Below are 25,234 nucleotides of genomic sequence, written 5' to 3' on the forward strand. Positions count from 1 at the left end.
TACATATAGTAGCCGCAGACATTTATTGGTACAAAATATTTTGAAAAGGTTTATTTGCATACCTTAATTATTTCAAATAGGTGTCTTTCAAATGGCAGTCAAACGGCTGATCAAACAAAACAGAAGTCATTGTCATGGACCCACTAGCTGCGGAAGCTAGCATTTCAATCAGCTAAACAGACCCAATAACTCTATGGTGATGTTTTAGTGAATTTAAAAAACTGAAACAATACAAAAAAAAATGCTATTGTAAGTTAATAATACTAACACAGACACTTGTAAATGTGTTACCATATTCCTTAATGCTAACAGCGCAGGATTACATTATGATAGCACATACAAATATGCATTGAAACACTCCTACAGACATCACACATGGGACGGTTTAGTAAGTATGAATTGTTTTGAGTTATATTGTAAAACTTACAAACGTTGCTTGGAGTGATTAATGAAGGATCCTTATGAGCAGAAACGCTATGGACGTTTATACTTCTGGTTCAAAGGATGAAACAGGAAGTACATTTTCAGCCAGCAGCACCTCGAGTGAAAGAAATCATCTAAAAGATGGTGCCATAGCACAAATAATAAGACCTTTTCAATGTATGTTGGTGTTCTATGAAACATATTTGTTGAATACAAAACATTATGGCAGTTAGCAAGGAAAAATCTATAAATTAGCGGCACCATTTTATAAGCTGCAGGGATCAAAGCTTAGTAAAAAAAAAAAAGTAGCGGCTTAGAGTCCGGAAAATACAAAAACAATGTGTCAAAATATGGCGGAAATGCAAGTGTCACTACATGTTTGATCTTAATATGTAAGTGTTACAATAGTGGAATTAATTACTAGAGTAACAATAAATGACATAGTAAATATTTGTTCTTATGGTAGTAATTAGGTGTTAAGGGCAGACTATTTTAGTAATCGCCCCCGAGACCACAAAAGGGAAAAGCAGTAGAAATTGGATGGATAGATGAGTAATCTATTGATTTTTTTTTTTTCAATAATCAAGTAATTGGACAAAACACACTGTTAGAGACAAACATTTTATTGTTTTCATGTTTCCTTTTGGTTATTTTTACTATGTGGTTCGGTCAGTAGGTGGTGTTGTGGATATACTGTTGGATTATTTGGGCTAATATAAAAGGACCATTGGAACACCTTTCGGAGAAGTTAGTCTTTTGGCCACTGGTGCTTCGAAAGGTATGTTTTAGGAATAGGAGAAGTTTGTGCAATTGAATTTCAACGTATAGAAATAAATATAAGTTTTAAATCGTATCTCACGTCTGGAGGTCCATTGCTTTACCGCATAATCATCAATGCGTCAAGAAACTATCGTGTAACCAGTAGTGTCCAGTGTTACAAACAAAGAGCTGGACATTACACACACTTTATAGCCTCAATGCGTATATTCGGGAAAATAGTTGAAATATACAATCATTTTTCTGCTTGCCACAATCTTCATTTTCTTCCACTAATAAATGCACATAATCAACATTGAAATTGCACTTTTTACATATGTGCATTAATGATAAAATATATCCAATAATGTATTCGCTCCCACACAGATCACGGCATTCACACATCATCGCTCTCATGTGCGCTCTTTTGCAGCGGCCATGTGGAAACAATGTCCATGTGTTTAAAGTTCTAGGCACTCCATGTGAACTGGATTGTCTCAGTTTTAATAGTTACATTCATTAAACAATTAATCAGAGCAACATAATATAAATCAATGCTTTTTTTCTAATTAAACTAATAGATCCATTCATCCATGCATTTTCTACCGCTTGTCCCTTAATCGATTCATTGTTGCTCTCAAGTGTGATCAACTGTGGAGGAAGTCTTATGCAGTCTGATGAGTGAATTCTGCACCAATACTCGTTCTCGCAAAGTCATCATGATAAAAACAACTAGGGATGTCCGATAATGGCTTTTTGCCGATATCCGATATTCCGATATTGTCCAATTCTTTAAATACCGATACCGATATCAACCAATACCGATATCAACTGATATATACAGTCGTAGAATTAACACATTATTATGCCTAATTTGGACAACCAGGTATGGTGAAGATAAGGTACTTTTTTTTTTAATTAATAAAATAAGATAAATAAATTAAAAACATTTTCTTGAATAAAAAAGAAAGTAAAACAATATAAAAACAGTTACATAGAAACTAGTAATTAATGAAAATGAGTAAAATTAACTGTTAAAGGTTAGTACTATTAGTGGACCAGCAGCACGCACAATCATGTGTGCTTACGGACTGTATCCCTTGCAGACTGTATTGATATATATTGATATATAATGTAGGAACCAGAATATTAATAACAGAAAGAAACAACCCTTTTGTGTGAATGAGTGTAAATGGGGGAGGGAGGTTTTTTGGGTTGGTGCACTAATTGTAAGTGTATCTTGTGTTTTTTATGTTGCTTTAATAAAAAACAAAACAAAAAAAACGATACTAATAATAAAAAAAAACGATACCGATAATTTCCAATATTACATTTTAACGCATTTATCGGCCGTTATCAGACATCTTTAACAACGTTTGTCAACTTACTTTGACCTCTGACCTCTCGTGTTTGCATGCTCCTCCTAAATGCATAATATCCAGAGTTGTGACATAAATATAGTTACACAGCTGCTCCTCTGGTCCTAAACAAAGCACCTGGCTGAGCATGCAGCATCGTGAACTGCATGTGGCCCCGCAGGCCTGTTTACTTTTCAGAGCGGTATCTAAGGCTTCCAGTAAACATTGTCTGGGGAAGGAGTACACAGCATCTATGACGGTATAAGGATGAGTAAATACACTACCCCAGTGGTTCTTAAACTTTTTTCACCAAGTACCACCTCAGAAAAAACGTGGCTCTCCAAGTACCAACATGAAAATACAGTAGCGCAGTAGGCCAAAGTATTCATTAAAACCAAGGCAGAGGTTTTGTATAACAAGTATATTTTATATTTTTGGCCACTGTAACATTACACACAGTTTGAACATTTAATATATTTTTTTCTTCGTCCTTATTTTAGATAGGTCATGAAAAGTATCAATAATTATCGATACCAACCGATATAAAACACTGGCTATGTTTCCATGCACTAAATTAGCCTGCTTTCTCTTTTGTATTTTCACACCGACATGTGAAGTCCCAGTGTCCATGCACACTCTCTAATGCGAGTATTGGTCATACGCTGTGTGCCTACCGTACACTAGGAGGCGCTTACTTTCTTTAGCGCGGAATAATGTATTGCTTTTCCGGTTGACCTATGATGTCACACCAAAACAAGGAATCTTTGCGGCTCCTCACAAGTCAACAACCCAGTTCTTGTTGCACCTGATAGTATTGTAATATTGGCACTGATTACAAATATTCGGTCTCCGATGGCTCTGCTGATGTTAAATAACAGACAGCATTTTAAAAAATCATCCGAGATTGCTCTACAAACGTGACACTACTACCAAGAAGGCTTAGTAGTTGCTGGATGCGGGTCCAAAGGAGAGACTGGTGGGAGAGAGTTGTTTTGTAAGATTTTTTGGACGGAGAATGGAAAGAAAACTTTCGAATGTCTCAAAGTTTATTCACTAAACTCTGTGGATTAATTAAAATAGTTTTAAGTCCAAAGGAAAAGACCGCTCGTGCCCCAATACCGCTTCAAATGAGGGTTGTTTTGTTCTGTACAAGCTTGCCAGTTATGCGGAATACAGAGTTATTGCTAACCAGTTTGTAGTGCACAAATGCAGTATGCATGCTTTCTTCTTTGCCATTAATATGCAGTACCTGCTTCATTCTCTTTGATGATCTCACTTGTATTGGTTCTGAGGTCCGAATGAAGCCAGCTTTCTCCATTCCTTTGGCTACCTTCTTAAATAAATCTGTTTCTTTTTTTTCTCCCATCAACGCACTCCAAAATGTTCCTTTCTTTTAATTTGTGAAGCAAATAAACAGTCTCCTCTTTATTACAATTGTTGCCTATGATTTGATTGAATGGGATCTGCGTCCGGGTTTTATACCGTGTGTTGAGACTGACGCTTGGGCGATACAAAGGATCCCCTCCAGCACCCACACTCACTCAAGAGATATGGTTTTCAATCGCACAATCTCGGTCTGTTGGTCTGACTTAAATCCAAAGACAATCAGATTAAGGTGTTTCCATGGGTTGTAAAATGCTTCTTTTGAGCAGACTTATTTGAGGAATCAGACTAATTTAGTGCATAGAAAGTCACTTATATCATTTATTATTATTATTAGCCTTTATTTAACCAGGTAAAATCCCATTGAGATCAAAGATCTCTTTTCCAAGGGAGATCTGGCCAAGAGGGCAGCAGCAAGGTTACATTAAAAACAGTAAACAAATACATAAAACATCACATTTACAACATTAAAACTTGCTCACATGACACATGTGCATACAGACAAGGTAGACTGCAGTCCTTTCACAGAAGCTTTAAACTCATTCAACGTAACTAGGGTTTGAAGTTTAATATTCGATTGTAGGTTATTCCAAGCCTTCGGTGCTGAAAACCTAAATGCTTTCTTGCCCAGTTCAGTTCTTATTTTGGGGACGACAAATTGCAGAACATTCATTAAACGAAGATTGTGACTTCCTTGTTTCTTTGTTAAAAGACAAGACAGATAAGATGGAGTGATACCCAGAATGGTTTTGTAGATGAAAACATACCAATGATTGAGGCGTCGAGCACTTAAAGATGTCCAGTTAACCATTGAGTATAACACACAATGGTGAGTAAGGGGAGCGCAGTTGGTGATGTATCTCAGTGCCCCATGGTACACACTATCCAGCTTGTGGAGACAACCAGCAGTAGCATTCATGTACAACACATCTCCATAGTCAATAACAGGTAAAAAGGTTGTTTCCACCAATTTCTGTTTCACAGTAAAAGAAAAGCAAGACTTGTTTCTATAATAAAACCCCAGTAAAAGTTTCAGTTTTTTTTACAACATACTGAATGTGCTCTTTAAAACTCAAGTGGTCATCAATTAAAAATCCTAAATTTTTAAAAGCAGATACTAACATAATTTGTTGCCCATTTCTTGTTAAATTGTTCTCACACAGTGCTGATCTGACAGTTTTTGATGTGGTAAAGAGCATACACTTTGTATGATATTACTTATTATACTTATATCATGATACAGTTGTCAGCAATATCGCCAAGCCCTACTCTGAATCCAACCATGTTCCCACCGAGTGTGGCTTAACATCCACGGCTGCTTTTGATACACTTGAGTGGAGAGAAGGAGGAGGGGAGCAGTTGGTCTTGACCACATTGACAGACAGAAGGGGGAAAAAATAAATCAGGCCACTGTCACTCCATATCGTTATCTTGAAGCGACGGCCAGTCAACCTTCGTTACAACGAAGAAGAAAAAGACACAAGTCGGATGTAATATACCATTCAAGCATAGAATTAGCTCTGCTTGGATGATTTGGTCCGCTTTAAACATCTGCTGTTACACACAAGAACAGGCTGAGAAGAAGCTCCTCTTGATTTGAACTAGAAATGTGCCGATTAATCAGCTACCGATCAGTATCGGACAAATTTTAGGAAAAGTATGTGGTCGCCATTGCCGATTAACGCCTTTTAATGCCGATCACAAACGTCGATACCCTATCACTAACACTGTATTTATTTTTAGTCCCACGGCTGACAAGCGGCTAGCAGCTAATCATGTGCCTCCATACACAATGTGGAGCCGCTCTCCTAAGTTTATAATAATCAACTTCATTATGGCAAATAAACTGCATGTTTTTGTATCTTAAAGTGGCCTTATTATGAAAAACTTTCCTTACCTTTTGGCACCTGTTTTTGTGTATTTGAGAGCACTTTAAAATAGATATTTGTAAAACAATCTTTCCTTCTGGCAGCACAATGTAACAGCGGTTAGTGTATGTGCCTCACAATAAGAAGGTCCTAGGTTCGATTCTCGGGCTCGGGTTTGCATTTTCTCCCCATGACTGCGTGGGTTTCCTGCGGGTAGTCTGGCTTCCTGCTACCTCATGCACCTGGGGGTAGCTTATTGGTAACAGGTTATTGGGGGGAAACTGGCTTATGCATGCACATGCATGATAAAATCCCCCACGATTGCCATATGTAATTAAAAAGGTACTTATATCTGTCAGTAGACTTGATGGAAGTGTGAAAAACTACAACATTCCTGATGGGGTGGAGACCAGTGTTGGGACTAACGCTGTTACTTTCGGCAGTAAATAGTAATCTAACGCGTTATTTTTTATATTCAGTAACTCAGTTACCGTTACTACATGATGCGTTACTGCGTTATTTTACGTATTTTTTAATGTAGTATCGGCTAGAAACTGAGAAGATCTGAGTGTGTTTTATTGCAGCGCTGCGGAAGAGGCGACAAGAAAGAGGCGCGTGTGTGTGTGTGTGTGTGGGAGGGGGCGTGTCCGTGTTTACTAACAAGACGTCATGGCGAAGCCCGAAGCCGAGTTTCTTAACATGGAAATATTCTCAATAGTTTTCTTTTGTCGACCACAAAGAAAAGAACATTTTAGTTGAATGTAAGTTGTGTCTTGGATCAAAGATCCTATCCTAGCAATTCAAATCTGCTGAAACAGCTACAAAAGCAACATGCTTCGACGAAGCTAGTAAAGAGAGACACACTTCACCTCCACCTCCAACAGCGGCTGGATTTTAACGAGGCACCGCCGCACTGAAGGTACACACACACTGTCAATTCTCTTATATACTGTTGCTCTTTCATTCTAGACTTCTAGAGTGTTTGATTATCACATCACTCCAAATTATATATATAGACTATAAAGTTCACAAACATAAAGAGGGATGCTAGTGGGCCAGGCCAATCTTTCCTTATCTCTAAACTAAAACTGGGGAAATGTGTAGTGTTCTGGACTTCAGACATGATTTTATTTCAGAATTCCTTGAGATAAAAAAACGCCTGGTTAGCCTTTGTGTATGTAGTGTGTGCCTTCCTTGGTTTACAGCTATTTTGTTATTATGCTGTTTGTTACTTATGTATGTTATGTTGCGGCTATTTAAAATACTTTTGTCAATTTGTTCTGGCCTGAAACAAATCGGCCCTTTGAAACATATCTTTGTCTTTGTATGTCATATGTAGACCACATTGCTTAGCAGAGTTCAGTGATGCAAATGCATGTCAAGTTGGTCAACAGATTGTATTATTCTCCAGTGCAATAACAGTACTGAAATGAAGGCTAAAAGGGCATTAAATCGGGCCTTAAAAAAAAAAAAAACTAATATATAAGTAACTGAATAGTTACTTTTCACAGTAACGTATTACTTTTTGGTGTAAGTAACTGAGTTACTGGTTTTCAGTAACTAACCCAACACTGGTGGAGACACAGTCGATGGGGACTTTGCCTGGAGGAGGATTTCAGCATGTAAATAAAGCCTTATTCCCACTGCATGTCAATTCCGATTTTTTTTCCCCAGATGCGACATGCATCGGATATTTTCACGTCTGTGTGAACAGTGCAATTCAGATTTTTTCATATCCAACCCAGGCCTCTTTTATATGTGGATATAAATCGGATATACAGTATATAAGATGGGTTCTCAATGTGAACGCTCCCACGCTCAGGTCGCATTCATCCGCAGCAGAAAACAGTTGAAAATAAGGCTGCAGCTAACGATTATTTTTCTATCGATTAATCTATAGATTATTTTTTCAATTAATCGGTTAATCTATAGATTATTTTTTTCGATTAATCTATAGATTATTTTTCCTTTTACCGATTTTTTTTTTAAATTTAAAATGAAGATGAAAAAATAAATGTAGGCCAGTTTTTTCAAAAGGCATGGCTTTTATTTACAAAAAAAAAAGTATGGCCACTCAGTCAACATTGACAACAACATGACAAAATATTCTGTAACAATGTAAACATTTAACAAAATTAAAAGTAGCTTATTTGCTTTTAATGTGCAAATATAAAAGTAAACATCCAGTGCAAATCTTAATATTCTGCAATAGTATAAGCATTTCAAAAGTAAAAGTATTGCTTATTTTGCTTTAAAATGTGCAAAAATAAAGATAAACATCCAATTCAAAAAAGTGCAAAACGGAAATATTCTGTAACAACAGTGTAAACATTTCAACAAAAGTAAAAGTATTGCTTATTTGCTAAAATGTGCAAAAATAAAGATAAACATCCAATACAAAAAAGTGCAAAACGAAATATTCTGTAACAACAGTGTAAACATTTCAACAAAAGTACAACTTTTGCTTATTTTGCTTAATAACACAACAATGATAGTATGATTAAAGTGAAAGTTAATTGTTCGTTTGTACATAGTATACGTAATTGTTAATGTTGTAAAAGGTATTTGCACAACTAATTAACGTTAGCGTTAAAGAGGAGCGCGTCTTTGTAAACACTGAACAGGCACGCCAAACGCTCCTCTCAAAGCGAAACGGTGCTTTAGTTTATGAATTTACAACGCAGATACAAATGACACATTCATGTTTTTGTGTAATGATGACAACGTATACTCACGCGGACGATTGACTAGTTGATGGTGATGGCAAGAACCCTGCCGTTGTGCTGCTATGATAGGCCATTTCCGCTCGACACAGTGTGCATACAACAACATTATTAGCAGAGGTGTAGAGTAGCCAGAAATTGTACTCAAGTAAGAGTACTGTTACTTTAGAGATTTATTACTCAAGTAAAAGTAAGGAGTAGTCACCCAAATATTTACTTGAGTAAAAGTAAAAAGTATGTTGTGAAAAAACTACTCAAGTACTGAGTAACATACACACACATATCATATATATATATATATATATATATATATATATATATATATATATATATATATATATATATATATATATATATATATATATGTGTGTATATATATATACACACACACACACACACACACACACACACACACACACACACACACACACACACACACACATACACACATATATATATATATATATATACATACATTGATATATACAGTATATAATTTATATTTATTTATTTTGCCGTTTTTGTTTACATGTTAAAGGTGTTTTAATGAATATACATGCATGTTTAACATATAGATTCCTTTCTTTCATGAAGACAAGAATATAAGTTGGTGTATTACCTGATTCTGATGACTTGCATTGATTGTAATCAGGAAGTAGTGCTGGTAACGTCCACGTTTTCAAATGGAGAAGAAAAAAAGTTCCTCCTTTCTGTCTAATACCACATGAAAGTGGTTGTTATTTGGCATCTTATTTGTCCACCTTCCATATTCGTTTTTATACCCTTTACAAGAAATACATTGGCGGCAAACTCCGTAGCTTGCTAGCTTGTTTGCGCTGGCTTTCGGAGACTCTTATTTTGAAAGCGCAGGCGCGATGGAGTGGGACTTTTATTGTGAAGACAGGAACTGTGCAGTCAGTCTTTACGGTTGAAATAAAAAAAGGGTCTTTTTTCCTTCACACTTTTGATTGATTGATTGGAACTTTTATTAGTAGATTGCACAGTACAGTGCATATTCCGTACAATTGACCACTAAATGGTAACACCCGAAGTTAGCTCGGAGCCAGTCAGGTCATGTGACCCCTGGCTCTGTTTGATTGGTCCAACGTCACCAGTGACTGCATCTGATTGGTGGAACGAAGTGACACGTCACCAGTAAGGCAGGCACTATGAAGGTCTGTCTGACAGACCAAAACAAACAAAGCGTGCATTAACAGATCGATAAAAATTAGTAGCGAGTAGCGAGCTGAATGTAGATAAAAGTAGCGGAGTAAAAGTAGCGTTTCTTCTTAGGCCGTTTATTGAAATACTCCCACACTTTTGACGACTTTTGGCGTGCTTTTTTCCCCTCGCTCGCACCGCTCGCATCGTCTGCTTTGCGCTCCGCCATGACGGTAGTGTGACGTAAATATGCGACGCGTCGACGAACAAAAACGTCCTCGACGTATTTACGTAACCGATGACGTCGACTACGTCGACGCGTCGTTTCAGCCCTAGTTGAAAATAATATGTTTTAAGATTTCACATGAAAGTTTCACCACTCCTGTCTCCGACTGCTCGCCCACAGACATGCTCTTCGAAAAATACATCGAAGCAAATTATCCTGTAAAACTGTGAGAGCCAAAATACTTCTCCTCTTCCTTTGTAATCTTCTGCCCGCAAAAATGTGGTTCCGAAAATGATAACTTTGATTGCACAAAATTCTCGAAATTGCCACAAATGCGCAAGTAATGAGACCAATGAGAGTTAAAGCAATTTTACTTCTGCATTACGTGAGGCGTCATGACGTCATGTCCGCCTGCGGGACAGATTGCATTTACATTAGAAATCGCATTTTTTTTGTAATGTTAACTGCCACTAAAAAGATCGGATTTGACAAAAAATCTGAATTGGACATCTGACCCTGAAGTGTGAACCTAGCTAGACGAAGACGGAAGAGACAGTCTGAAAGCGGCTTAAAGATGGTCAGTAAAACAAGCCTATGCATTATTTTGACCAAAGCACCATCACATGTTAAGTAGACCACAAGCAAGTGTTTTAAATGTAAAAAAAAATCTATATTATGATTTTTTTTCCCTATATGTGTCGTTTGGAGGATGTATGAAGGAAAACAAGATTGTTTTATAAATATTTCCGCAATGCCTAAAACCGAAAGTAAATGTTCAGGACTTATGCAGATCCCAAAGACAAAACAGCCTAAAAGGGCCCCTTTAAAGAGGCTGTTTGCAACATTTACACAGATATATAATATAATATAACCTGAGAGAAAAATCTAACCTAAAACACTTGAATGCACGTACAACACTTACAACCTTTAGCATATTATAATGTGGAATTAAATTGTGGAATGAGTTGAACAAAGAAGTCAAACCATATACTAATATGATACAATTTAAAAAACTGTTCAAACTAGTGTTTGCAAAGTTCAAAGAAGAATATGTTTTACAAACATCTTGAACTTAATTGTAAATGAGATGTTATTCATCTCATAAGTGAATAGGGATTGGAATCGAAAACAGATTCCTGTTCAGAACCGGTTACCAGTGTATCAATTCCTTGGAATCGCTTACCATTTATTCAAACGGTTCTCTTATCAGTGCTTCTGGGTGGGGATGACGTCATTACACAACGTTCCGCGTGCATAGTGACATCAAATCTCAAAATGCCTGAGCAAACGCTCTAAAGCTGACGACATTTTACAAGAAAAGATTGCAACGGGGCTATTTGTAATTATAAGGCAGCTGCTACTTCATTAAGAGGAGGACATATGAACAGAATGTTGAAACATTTGAACACACAGCATGCAAAAATTATAATTAAATCACGTTTTTGAACCGCATCGATTTCATCCCAGCAGCAGTGATGCTAGCACGTTATCTAAATACAACAGGTACTAGCACCTCCTATCATGTTAGCGCGATTATTTATTAATTTGAAATGAATGCCTTCTTATTTAGATGAGCATGACAAGTTCACGTCTGTCGCTAGACAGAGGTCACCCAGCAGCGACTAGGTTTGTGGTTAAAAGTTTGCATTTTTGGTCGGTAATTGTTCAATTGCAGTCAGAGAAAATCTGAGAAATATAAATATGTAAATTATATGATGTACCACTCGTAATTGTATACATGTTTGAAATAAACTTAAACCAAACCAAACATGTTACACACCGAGAGCAAGCTAAGAGCAGGCATACTAACACCTAATAGTTTTAAACAACACCAAGAAATAAGTGCTAAGTAAACTTTAAAAAGTGTAGATGGAACCACGTTACAATAGAAAGTACGTACCTTGAAATCAACAAGCAGATTAATAGGAGTCTAGAGAGAGGGTCTCAGCATTCTTACAGTCATTACACAACATGTAAGTCAAGGGCGGATTGATCCAAAAATTGGTGGTGTCGATACCAAGGGTAGTATCAGTATATGACCGGTATTAGAGTGCTTAGGTGGATATTATTTTTTCAGTTGTTTTTGGAAATGTTTACAAACTCAATTTCTCACATATAGGGCGAAAAAAACAAAATTAGTAAATAGTAGATTTTGATTTTGTTTAGTTATTTTGTACCGTTGACTTTGTTTTGCTCAAACAATTGGATGTAATAAAAGAGAATAAGGAACTAGTTTGAATATTGTGTTGATATTGATAAACTGTCAATAGCACCCACCATAAATACATTTTTAAAATTACAGTTAATACATGTGATTGGTATCGGTATCGGCCAATCTCACTCATAGATGATCGCTATCGGAGTCAGCAGCATAAAATCCATGCCTAATTGTAAACTTTCCTTTCCCTTTTTGTTAAAACCCCAACTGTCAAGTGAGTAACTGACGCTCCTGCAAAATACTCAAGTCTTTGCCAACAAATTACATAATTTGGCCAAAGTCTAAATGGATCATTAAGGCTGAGGTCATTGAGATTCTTTGGCATTCATAAACTGACATTCCAGCATAATTGTGTGCATTATTTAAAGGTCCAATCAGAGCAGAAAGGAAAGGGACAAACATTCCATATTTATTAATAGGAGTTTTGTTTGTTTAATCTGAATAAAGCTTTAGAAAACTAAATGAGGTAAATAGACGAATGCTGCAATGAATTGTGATTCCTCTTGTTGAACTACTTAACACCACAATGCTACACTGTTGTCGAAAATTAACATTGGGCTGCAAATGGACATGATGATGTTCAAGTTCCCAAGATAAACAACATGCGTATGTTAAACTCAATCCATTACTATCTGATTTATTGGTTGTAGGAAACACAAACAGGAATAACATCCTCCTACCGATGTTCCGTCAGGGCTATGGCAAACACAACATAGGAGGCCATAAGTAAACGCTAATATGTCTTACGTCAGACAGCTGGCAACACAAAAGGACCCAACTGAAAAACAGACACTTTCTCACGATTGATAAAGGGCTGTTTGGGGAGAAAGTTCCTTCCTGTAAAAAAAAAAAGGCAGATACCCAGAAGACCTCCACATTCCGACAGCGTTGCACACAAAGCAGAGCAGGACAACAAAAAACAGTAAACACAACCGTATCACAAGACTATGTTTAAAAAAAACATGGCACCCTTCCAATGTGTCACCTCAGATCAGGTTTTGTTTTGCGTGTAAAATATACCAGCTTCCTTCTATTCACTAAAACATACAGTTGCTCGCGAGTTGGGTTAAGTGAAGGATAGTGGCAGCAATGTCCAAATGGTATACACAAACGCAAACACACACACACACACACACACACACACACACACACACACACACACACACACACACACACACACACACACACACACACACACACACACACACACACACACACACACACACACACACACACACTGTGACTGACTGACCACTTTACAGCACATCTGTCACAGCTCTGCACCATTTGACTTGTTAATTACAACCAGCCTCCATCAAGAACAAACTAGTTACGCTTTAACAGTCTTATGATGACCATTTGCTGCTCTGTGTGAAATTAGCCATTTCAACTCACTAACTTTTTTGGTCATATGATTGCACAAAGGTATGAATCAATACATACATGTATTGGAGTATTATATCAGTATGACACCGTGGGGCTTTTAAAAGGGAACTGCACTTTTTTTTGGAATTTTGTCTATCATTCACAATCATTATGAAAGATCTGAAGATTGAGGTACAACATTTGTATGCATTCTAAATATTGAATAAATGCGATCAAAAGTCCGCTTACAATTGAGCCTACGGGAGCCGCTCAATTCTGCCTGCAAAGCCCTTTAAAAAACAGCCAAACATCTAAATACTCCAAAATATTTACGTATATTTATAATTTTAACAATTTAACAATATTTGGTTGTTTTTTTTCATCACTGATTACAACTCACTGCAGACTTCATGAGAGCTAACAAACATAATAAAACTTCACTTACTGGACAATGTCTTCTGTCATTACGATGCAGACAGCTGGAATGTTCATATATATCCCTTTTAGATAAAGAATGTCTCATAAACCTTGCGGGAAAAACGGGGTTGGACCAAGTGTCTTTTCTTGTCATTCTCGCCAGTTCTGGGTCCTAAATGGCTGTCAAAATGTACCAATTTGTCGGATTACATTCTCAGCCATCAACTTTCCAGATGAGAGGCATGATTTATGATCTACAGTAAACTTCCAGGGAGCAAGGAAGCGAGGAAACAGCAGACCACTCAATGATGTAAACATAGTTACACGGTAGTTATCACATCGCCGCTATAAATAGTCAGTCTGCGTTCTCGCTTGTAATAACAATATCACTAATACTTGGTTACTATTCAAGTCACAAAATGTAAATGGAGTATTGTTGGCGCTTTTTGAATGGTTTTTCATTGGATTTTATGGGCGGAATAAAGGACCTCCCATTGGCTTTGCTGTAAGCAGACTTTTATTTACATTTATTTAATATTTAAAATGCATGTTAAGGTGCAGTTCCCCTTTAAACTTCGAAGCAAAACATGCTGTGGATACTTTGGCGCTGGAACGGCTGTCATGCAAGAGCATGTGACAACAGAGTCTTCTATTCATAAACATCAAAGCCTTAAAGGGGAACTTTTTTGGAGGGAATTATGCCTATCGTTCATAATCATTATGAAAAACATGACGACGGATTCATTTCTAAAAATGCATTCTAACTAGTAAAAAAACGCTAATAAAAGTCTGCTTATATCGGAGCCATTAGGAGCTCCTCTATTTTTCCCATAAAATCCAATAAATAATCATCTAAAAACCACCAACAATACTCCATTTACATTTCGTGACATGAATTTTGACCAAGTATTAGTGATATTGTTATTATAAGCGCTAACGCAGACAAACTATTTATCGCGGTGCCATGATCACTTCTATGTGTCCCTATGTTTACATCATCGAGTGGTCTGCTGCTTCCTTGCTTCCCTACTCCCTGTAAATGTTTTGTAGATTATAAATCATGCATCTCACCTGGACAGAAGACGTCTGAGTAGGTATTCCGACAGGTTGGTAAATTTTGACAGCCATTTAGGACCTGAAACTGGCAAGGACGACACAAAAATACGCTTGGACTCCCCGCCGCCCCCACCCCTTTTTCTTTGTGAGGGTTATGAGGCATTCTTCACCTGAACGGGAATATATGAACATCCCAGCAGTCGGTATCCTAATTATGTAATTATGTTTGTTGACTCTCATAAAGTCTGCAGTGAGTAGTAAAAAGTGATGAAGAGGGGAAAAAAAGCAAACGTGATGTGTTTTTTAAATTACTGCGCTGTGTATTCTTAAAATGATCAAAATACGTAAATATTAAATGTTGTTATAAAAATACATACTTATATCATGTATATAAAACCCTAATAGAGGTGTTTGGTTGTTTTTTTGGAGGGTTTTATAGGCGGAATTGCGCGGCTCCCATAGGTTCCATCGTAAGCGAACTTTCGATAGCAATTATTTAATATTTAGAATGCAAAACGAAAAAAATAATTACATCCATTGTCATGTCTCTCATAATGATCGTGAACGATGGGCATAATTCCAAAAAAAGGTGTAGTTCCCCTTTACCACAGTGTTTTGCTTTTACTTACAGCGTAACAAACATCGTAAAAGAAGCTTAAGTAAGAAAAGGACAACTTACTGGTTCTTACTGAAGACTCACATTCAAGCAGTAAGAATTCACTGTGCGCGTAGTTAAAGGTTTTGTTTTGTATCAATTAATTTAACACTTTGGTAAGTAGAAGGTTACTTTAGGTCAGTGATTCTCAACCACTGTGCCACAGCTCATTCAAGTGCCGTGAGAGATAATGGAATGCCGCATGAAATTATCCAATTTCACTTAATTGGTTCGAAAAGTGTTCTTTATTTACGACGAATCATATATTTTTTTTTTCATCATCTATGCCAGTGATGTATAGTGATAGGCAGAACTATTAAATGCTATTTGACTAGATGACAGAAGGTACAAAATTGACCCGTATATCCACATGTTACTTTTTGTGACATTTTCTATTGGGTGGTGTGCTGTGAGATTTTTCTTATGCTAAATTAAGGTTGTGAAAGGCTGCTTTAAACATTGCCTGTGAAGATAAAACCATAGAACAGATTACAATAACTTGCATTAGTTCCTATGAATAAATTGTTTTGAAACCCAAACAAATCAAAGGCCAACCAGCGTCCTGGGACGGAATAAGGATTGCATTATGTAAATGATGTACGATAGAATCGGCATATGTATGGCTATGATAGAGATGTTAATTTGCCCTATCACTATGATGCATGTTGATAGTGCAACCTAAGCACGTTGTGCGATATTGAGAGCCATAGGCTGCAACGTGTCATCAACGTAAAGCTGCCTCCTGACAGAGGTGGCTATTGACTTGGCTCAAGTATGTCCTTCTATAGCGCAGAGCTGCTCCTTTAAGTTACCAACTCGCTTCCATTGCGGCAAATAAACTACATTTCTTACAAGTATCATTACCGTAGGACAAGGAACTGCTAAACATGCGACATACTGAGCAAGAGAGAGCAGGAGGAGACAAGAAGCTATGCAATTCGCCAAGCGAGCTTGAATGTAAAATAGCGAAATAACAGAAGAATAACTTATTTGTACACATTAGAGATGTAATGATGATAACCATGGTAAACTGCTGACGGTTAATATTACAATTTTAAATTAAAATGATCAAACAATTTGATTGATAACTGCACTTTGATAAATTCACAGACTGACTGGTGCCAGCTCGCTAGCTTAAATGTTAACATGAAAAAAAGAGACATAATTGTCTTTCCCCATTAAGAAACGACGTACGCCAATCTAAACTTATGTAAACAGATCACTATCTGAGCAACTAAGCTATTCAACTGTGAACAATGAACCTACAAGAATGGATTAGAAATGGATTATACTTGTGTAGCGCTTTTCTACCTTCAAGGTACTCAAAACGTTTTGACACTATTTCCCACATTCACCCATTCATACATACACTGATTGTGGGAGCTGCCATGCAAGGTGCTAACCACGACCCATCAGGAGCAAGGGTGAAGTGTCTTTCCCAAGGACACAACGGACGTGACTAGGATTGCGGGAGCTGGGATCGAACCTGGAACCTGTCCCCAAGCTACTCTGAGGAATACAAGACGGAGGTGCTTTTACGGTGCATTCAAGGACCCCTGAACAGTGTAGGATGCCAAAACGCCCGCCAGAAATGATAACTAATAATAATAGATTTGATTTGTTAAGCACTTTTCATTTCAATAAATCTGTAAATACTACAGTACAAACCAATATTTAGAACAATACAAGCTTAGCAATTAAAACAGATAAAATATTTACTGTAGACTAAAACACTACCAGTAAAGCATAACAAACACAAAATAGGCAAAACAGTGGGTTTTCTGACTGTGTGTCTAAAATCATCCCTTTTTCATACCGCGGTACACCTTAAAACTGGTAACCCATGTCTAGTTAGTGCATACGTAAGCTGCCAAAGGAGGATCTTTTGTAACCTGTATTGAAACGGTTCAATTATAAATTATATGCCAGAAAATGATTGCAATATGGATTTTAGAACATATTGCTCATCTCTAAATGGGACTGTACGCAACCTAAAATTCCTGACTGTAGCAGGAAGAAAAAAAAGCCTTGCCATCTCTAGAGACGTACAACCGGTCTCGTCAGTCCCATCAGCTAGTCTTTTTTTCGCTACAGCGGGAAGGAGGTATGTAGACTAAATCCCTTCTTATCTCCCACTGGAGGCTGGGTGCAAGGACAAAGGTCACTTGCTGCCATTTTTTGAGCCCACTGAGACTCACAGCAAACGTTAACCCAAAGCTCCACAAACGATCCTTGGACTCTTTGGCCTTCAGGTTAATGACTGGCCAGTGCTCATTCGCTCTATTGTTGCGGGATATACATACAGACAAAACATGCTGGAGGGGTCAGTCTTTCCCCCCACCCACATTGTCACTACAAACTTTAATGAACCCCTAAGGGACTAAGAGGTGTAGGTAATTTGCCAGTCAGGACACATTCTCTTCCAAGTTTGAATAATGCAATCCAAAATGATTGTGGCAGCTTTTGAAGTGACGCTTAAAAATGACTGATTTGGAAAAACAAAAATTGCTCTGACTAGTGGTATTTGCACCACTGAACTACTGAATTTTCCGGACTACAAGGCGCACTTAAAATCCTTTTTTTCCCTCAAAACTCGACAGTGCGCCGAATAACCCGGTGTTAATGTATAATTCTGGTTTTGCTCACCGACTTCAAAGCAATTTTGTTTGGAACATAGTGTAATGATAAGTGTGATCAGTAAGATAAAGTGTGACCAGTAGATGGCAGTCAAACATAAGAGATACGTGGTAAGAGGTATGATGGCAATATCACTCAAGTAAACATCCATCCATTCATCCATTTTCTACCGCTTGTCTCGTTCGGGGTCGCGAGTGTGCTGGAGCCTATCTCAGCTGCATTCGGGCGGAAGGCCGGGTACACCCTGGACAAGTCGCCAACTCATCGCAGGGCCAACACAGATAGACAGACAACATTCACACTCACATTCACACACTAGGGCCAATTTAGTGTTGCCAATCAACCTATCCCCAGGTGCATGTCTTTGGAGGTGGGAGGAAGCCGGAGTACCCGGAGGGAACCCACGCAGTCACGGGAGAACATGCAAAATCCACAACACCAACATTTTATATGTTCCTTTGAAAATATTGAACATTACACACTGCGGTCAAAAATCTATCAAAATGTTTTAGTACAACTTTGGTAAGCAATGAAGCCGCTCCGCTTGGTGGATTGTCGGCGCATTAAACATACGAGTATTATTATGGTGTGTGTATAAGGTAAGACATATTATCTGGCGTTTTGTTTCACAATATTATGCAAAAGCAACTTTTCTTACCTTCTGGTACCTGCTGATCTGTATTTGGGATTTTCATAAATCCTGAAATATTGCACGCATCCGCCTTTGTAGTCTGTACCAACCAAGTAGTTGTTCTTCGTTTTCTCTATCTTCTTGTTATGGGGCATTCATCCTCCGCTGTTGCCATTTCTAATATAAAATAGTGTAAAGTCCTTACTTAAATCTGTCAGTAAACTCGCCATGAAAGCGCTAAAACATACCGGTGTAGTGAGTTTACATTATTCACCCAATTAACTTGAGTTATTAGAGTTTAATGTGCCCTATAATCCGGTGAGCCTTTTATATGAAAAAAGATCGAAAATAGACCATTCATCGACAGTGCGCCCTATGGTCCGGAAAATACAGTACAGATGAAATTTGGTGCTTTTGTTGGTTTTGCAGATGTATTAGCCTGTACTAAGCATTATGTGTCAGTACAGCAGTAGAGAGGCTCAACGGTGACCTCACTTTCACCTCTGTTTTACGAAGAGCAAAGAGCCTGCCAGCATTAGTTGTTCATCATTACAGTGCAGATATATGAAGCTTAGACTGCCGGCTATGTGTGCATGATTGAGCATAAGAGAAAAAAGCATGCGTGGTTTTAAAGATGATGCAATAAAGGATATGGTTTAAAGTTGATTGATTTAGGAAAATGGCTAAAAGTTACATTCATAAAGTTGGAAGCCTTACTGCATACCCTCAAATGATATCTACTCTACAATTTTACATAAATAAATATTGAACATCTTGAAGTGCATTTTTTTCCTAGTTGAAAAAACTATGTAAGGATGTCTTTTCTTTTTGTTGCCATCATGTGATCACAGCATTCCCGCTCGCTCGTTCGTGTTGATGGGATCGTATCGCCCATCCGATTTGCAGCTGAAATATTCCCACAACGAGACATTTGGTTTTGTAATCTTATTTTTCTCCCTTGATTTGTGTTACTTTGTGGAACTTTGCACCAGTGAGTCGCGAGGAGCGTGGCTCTCTGGCTGTTGTACTTCCTGTGTGTAAAGCTTGCGGTCTGCTCACCAAGACAAAGATTGTGAATGACTGAGAAAAGGGCTCACTACCGTAATGCTACCGTTAAATAAATGTGCTGAGATGCCGAGAATGGGACCTCTTTCTCCCTGTTTGACTAAGAAAACAAACACAGACATAGCTGATTATCAATGCCGGCAAAGTATTTCAACTTAATTTTGATTTGTTGTTCGATTGATTGACTCATTGACTGGCGGCCCATGCCTAATCACCATTAAAACTTTTTCCAAGGTGCAAGTGGTGTTTGTCATTTCCTTAAACACATTTAAATGGCCAGGAGGCAAAGAACGCGAGGCTCAACAATTCTGATTGGTGAACATGTCTGTCACTCAAATCCAGTGAAAAAAAAAAACCCACCTTTTGCGGTTACTTATGTCACATTATCGTGCAGTCCCAAGTAGGGTTGTACGGTACACCCGTATTAGTATAGTACCGCGATACTAACGAATCATATTCAGTACTATACCGCCTCTGAAAAGTACCGGTCCTAAAGTAAAGCATCTAAAAAACAGGAGAATAAATGACTATTACATTTTAACAGAAGTGTAGATATAACATAATAACACATAAAATAAGCAAATATTAACAGTAAATGAACAAGTGGATTAATAATCCATGTTTACAGATTGTCCCTCATAATGTTGACAACATAATAGAATAACAAATGACACAATATGTTACCGCATACATCAGCAGACTAATTAGTAGCCTGTGTTTGTTTACTTACTGCTAAAAGACAAGTTGTCTAGTAAGTTCACTATTTTATTTAAGGACAAACTTGAAATAATAAACATATGTTTAATGTACCCTAGGATTTTTTGTTAAAATAAACCAATTTTTGTGGTACCCTTTATTTAGAAAAGTATCTAAATAATTTTGGTACCGGTACCAGCACCAAAATATTGGTATCGAGACAACACTAGTCCCAAGTCTACTGCAGAGTATTTATGGAAGGTATCAATTAATAAATTACAAACAAAATGTATGGGTGAATGTACTGAATAATATACAGATGATTGGGATGTTTTTTCCATTACAGGAGACAGAGCGCTGCATGAGTGCTGCACATCTGTATTACAAGAAGCACAAATGCCGTCTCCCATTTAATCCATTTAATTGTTTCATTGGTAGTGTTCCCATAGAAGCACAGCAAGTAATGCATTTTGTATTCTTCAGACAAAGCAACTCATCAAAATCAGGTTGAAAAGAAACTAATGATGACAAACATATCAGCATAGTCTTACTGCCATGCAGCAAGTGCAAACAAGTGTAACTTTGCCAGAACACCACATTTCAGCTCCTGTTACGCTGTTAAAGAAGGTGTGCCTATAATTTGTGACGGGGAGAGAACACATATTAAACCAACAGTTATTACTTTGTGCATACGCTTTTACCTTAGTCCCATCATAATCTTTGTTTTATTATTTGTTCAGACCAAAGTACAAAACCACATATATAAAAACAGAGCAAACAACCGAGGAAGAGCTCATGATGATTATTTGGTTGTAGCGTCTTATATTCAAGTCAGTATGGCAGTTCTACCTCGCCAATTTATAGGACCCAAGAATCAACAAACTTCTATACTTTTAATTCCCAAAGTAACGATCAATCAATGACAAAAAGTTAACAGCCGGTGTTAAAAGGAAGGTAGAAAACTCTGAATAGTCCAATATAAGAATGAGAAGCCAAACCAAGTCCCTCCCTCAGCAGTCTTGCTGTCAATAAGCAGGCAGCAGGCACAAATCTTTTTAACCCAACCACCCTCCACCTTCTCACCCACACATCCCAACACTCAACAGAGTCTCTGCTGTGCGTCATGAGAGGTTGACAGAGTCCTCACCAGGGATGGCACAATAAGCACTTGACTTTTGTCTTTATAACCATCTGCCACATGGAACAAGCTTTCCCTCTGGCCATGGCACAGCTATGTCAACCCGATGTGCCTCAAACTGCCTTCAGATTAGAGTCACAAGCACAATATTAAAAGAGACCATATTCTAATGATCCAATTCTTCTTTTAAAATAAAAAAGGCAATAATATTATTTAAGGATATTTATGTTATGTTTAGAGTCCCATCAACAGATACTCTAAATGTTGTCTTTGAGGCTTAACCACATCAGCAAAGGCAGATTAAAAAACAATACATTACCGTACATGAACAAACCAGCAGCACAGCAAATCATATTGTATGTCTGCGAGAAACGCTAAATGGTTTACCTATGCCATTCTGTTTTTGCAGAGCAGCACGATGGAACAGGGGTTAGTGCATGTGCCTCACAATACAAAGGTCCTGAGTTCAATCCTGGGCTCGGGATCTTTCTGTGTGGAGTTTGCATTTTTTCCCTGGGACTGCGTGGGTTCCCCTCCGGGTACTCCGGCTTCCTCCCACCTCCGAAAACATGCACCTAGGGATAGGTTGATTGGCAACACTAAATTGGCCCTAGTGTGTGAACGTGAGCGTAAATTGTGTCTGTCTATCTGTGTTGGCCCTGCAATGAGATGGCGACTTGTCCAGGGTGTACCCCGCCTACCGCCCAAATGCAGCTGAGATAGGCTCCAGCACCCCCCGCGACCCCGGAAGGGACAAGCGGTAGAAAATGGATGGATGGATTCTGTTTTTGCATATCACATAAAGATTGCATCGGTTTTCATCACCACACTTTTCATGTTTTGGTTTTTGACAAAATGATGTATAACGTGACAGTCTCATTGCGTGTAACAATCTAGTCAGTTTGCCAAAGTATCATTCCGCGTAATCCACGGCCTCAACAAAGAATCCCATCTGTGTCTGACTGTGTTTTTTTTTAAATTGTATACGACTGCACCGTGGGGCCAATGAAACTTGCAAATACCAGAACTTTGATGAAGAAGGCAAGGCACTACTAATCCAAGGAAGAACTTGTAGCAAAGAACAAAGGTGCCTCTCTCCTCCCTCCCGTTCTTTGCTAACAAGAGTCTTCAATAAAGGTAAAAGTGATGGTAAAAGTTAATGTATGCATTTTATTCATTATTTATATGTTGTTCTGCATGTGAAACTATAATTATTCTCTATAATGTTAATATTTGTGAGTGGTTAGAACATATTTTATTGAATTTACATTATCTTTTAAAGGGATGTGCCGATCCACAGTCCGGTGACAGTTCATCAGAAACTGTAACACACAACTCAGTTAAATATCCCTGGTTTATAGGAACAGCAACTATTGCACTGGACAAACTAAACTCTTTCACTCACTAACCCTACTTGAACATATGACCAATTCTTTAAAAAAAACATGCACCTAATGACAGCATCTGCTTTCCCTGACAGTGATAACTGGGCTTTAAACCTTCCATAAATCCAGACTGCAATCAAAACAAAAGCTGCCAAAATAGACGAGGAGAAGGTCTGGCTCTCACAACAAGAGCAGGCAGTATGTGATCCTCGTCTGCTGGTTGGTTGGTTTTAAAGCAACAGGATTTGGTTTGGGGAGGTTCTATTGTGTCTCTTTGCCAGTCAGGCCCTTAGCCGCCTCGACTCGACTCTGTTTTCTGATCCCCGTCACATGCATAGGATGCAGGAGAACTCAAGCCACCAACTTTGGCATACTTGTCTGGAACTAAAAAGAGAAATGTTTCACCTCATTTCTCATCTTTTTTGTCTGTGAAAACAATGATGAGTCAGCACACTGGTAGGAAAAAACCTAACAGGGGCAGGGGAGACCAAAGTGCAGGTGCCAGGTGCTTTAAGGAAAGTGGTTTCATAAGAAGACATACCTGTTCAGTAATTTCCAATAAAAAAAAAAACTCCCGAGACAGCCGTGCGTTATGGTAACATCTTAATAATGAAACAGTGTGTACCAAACACACAAACAGTGTAACTCTAGAGGGGCGTCTCCGAGTCCCCAGGCCAGAAGCCATCCCAAACAGCTTGGCAAGGATAACAACTTGAAATGTCCTACGGGCATGTTACAGGAAGCCGTCTCTCCGCCAAAGCTTGACAGGTGTCTCATTGTTCAGCAGAGCACACATTGTGCACCTAACTTTATTTTGAAAGACATCTCTATCTGCTTCAATTACCTACTGTCTGGGTATTCATGCAGAAGGTGTTGTTAGAAATAGATGAGAGCATAGTTCCCCGTGAAGAGCCCTTTTCTTCACGCAATAGCTGACAGAATGCAACAGAATTCTATTCAGAGCAAGACTGAACGACATTCCCTTGTGCTGTCATTGTTAAGGCACTTCAGTTGATGTGTGCGCGCCGGTGACAGTCAATCAGAAACTCTAACAAGACATTCCCATCTTCAACTCACAAAATGTGTGTTTTTAACCTCTTTCATTATAAAAAACAAACACTTTCCTAGAGAAAGTTCAGGCATTGTAAGTACATGATCCAGCGTACCTAGAAATATGGTCAAATGAATGGAACTAGTGCACAATCATATTAGCGACACATAAATGCACTGAGGAACGGGTCAATTGACCTAGACCAGCTTATTGTGTTAAATGTAAAAGCAGGTGAACATACAGGAGTCGTCCAGGTTCAGCAACTTCAATAAGATGTAGAAGTAAAATTATGAAAAATAACTGTCCAAATGAATGTATTAATTTGGGAAGAGGGAATCATGCTTATTTGCTTGAATGATTAAAACGGGGACTGTGAAACTAGAAGGAGAAAAATGCAGAGCAGATTAAATTATGCAATGATTATTTGCATTTAAACTCCAGAGTGTCTATGAATGTGTCTGCGGGTCCTTATTAGGAATTTAGCTATTGTGGAGTCCTAACTTCCTACAGGAAGACAGCAATTGGTATGGTTGATTGAAGATAAACATGATTTGACTTGTCCCGTCTCTCAGGGGACACAGTCCAACAGAGGAGGCCAGCAATAAAACAAGATTGTACATATTGGGTACAGGCAACTGGCAGATTGTATTTATGCAGAACTGTGTAGTCAACTCTAATTATGAGACGTTGACTGTTTGCACTGACAAAATACCACAACAAATCAATATCCTTTATTTAACCAGGTAAAAACTCATTGAGATTAAAAACTCTTTTCCAGGAGTGACCTGACCAAGAGGGCAGCAAATCAAATTAAGATAAAACAAAACATGACTTTGCCCTTTTTGACTCAGAATAAATACATATTTAACTTTAAGACTGATCTCCAAGTAAAAGGAATAAGAAGGCTCTATTAACCAGACCAAGGGGACAACGAAATCTCTGTCGCCCCCTACCGTCTCAACACACATCATTCACAACAACAAGGCTGATTCTGTTTAAACTTAAAAGCATAATAATATTGA

General features: G+C 38.0%; 1 protein-coding gene across 5 annotated transcripts in view; it reads right to left on the reverse strand.

Annotated features, from left to right (window-relative positions):
- sipa1l2 (signal induced proliferation associated 1 like 2) overlaps nucleotides 1-25,234 on the reverse strand; it is a 209,766-nt gene that overhangs the window by 184,051 nt on the left and 481 nt on the right. The window lies entirely within an intron of this gene.

This window comes from Nerophis lumbriciformis, linkage group LG02 (assembly GCF_033978685.3).
Source record: "Nerophis lumbriciformis linkage group LG02, RoL_Nlum_v2.1, whole genome shotgun sequence".
NCBI lineage: Eukaryota > Metazoa > Chordata > Actinopteri > Syngnathiformes > Syngnathidae > Nerophis > Nerophis lumbriciformis.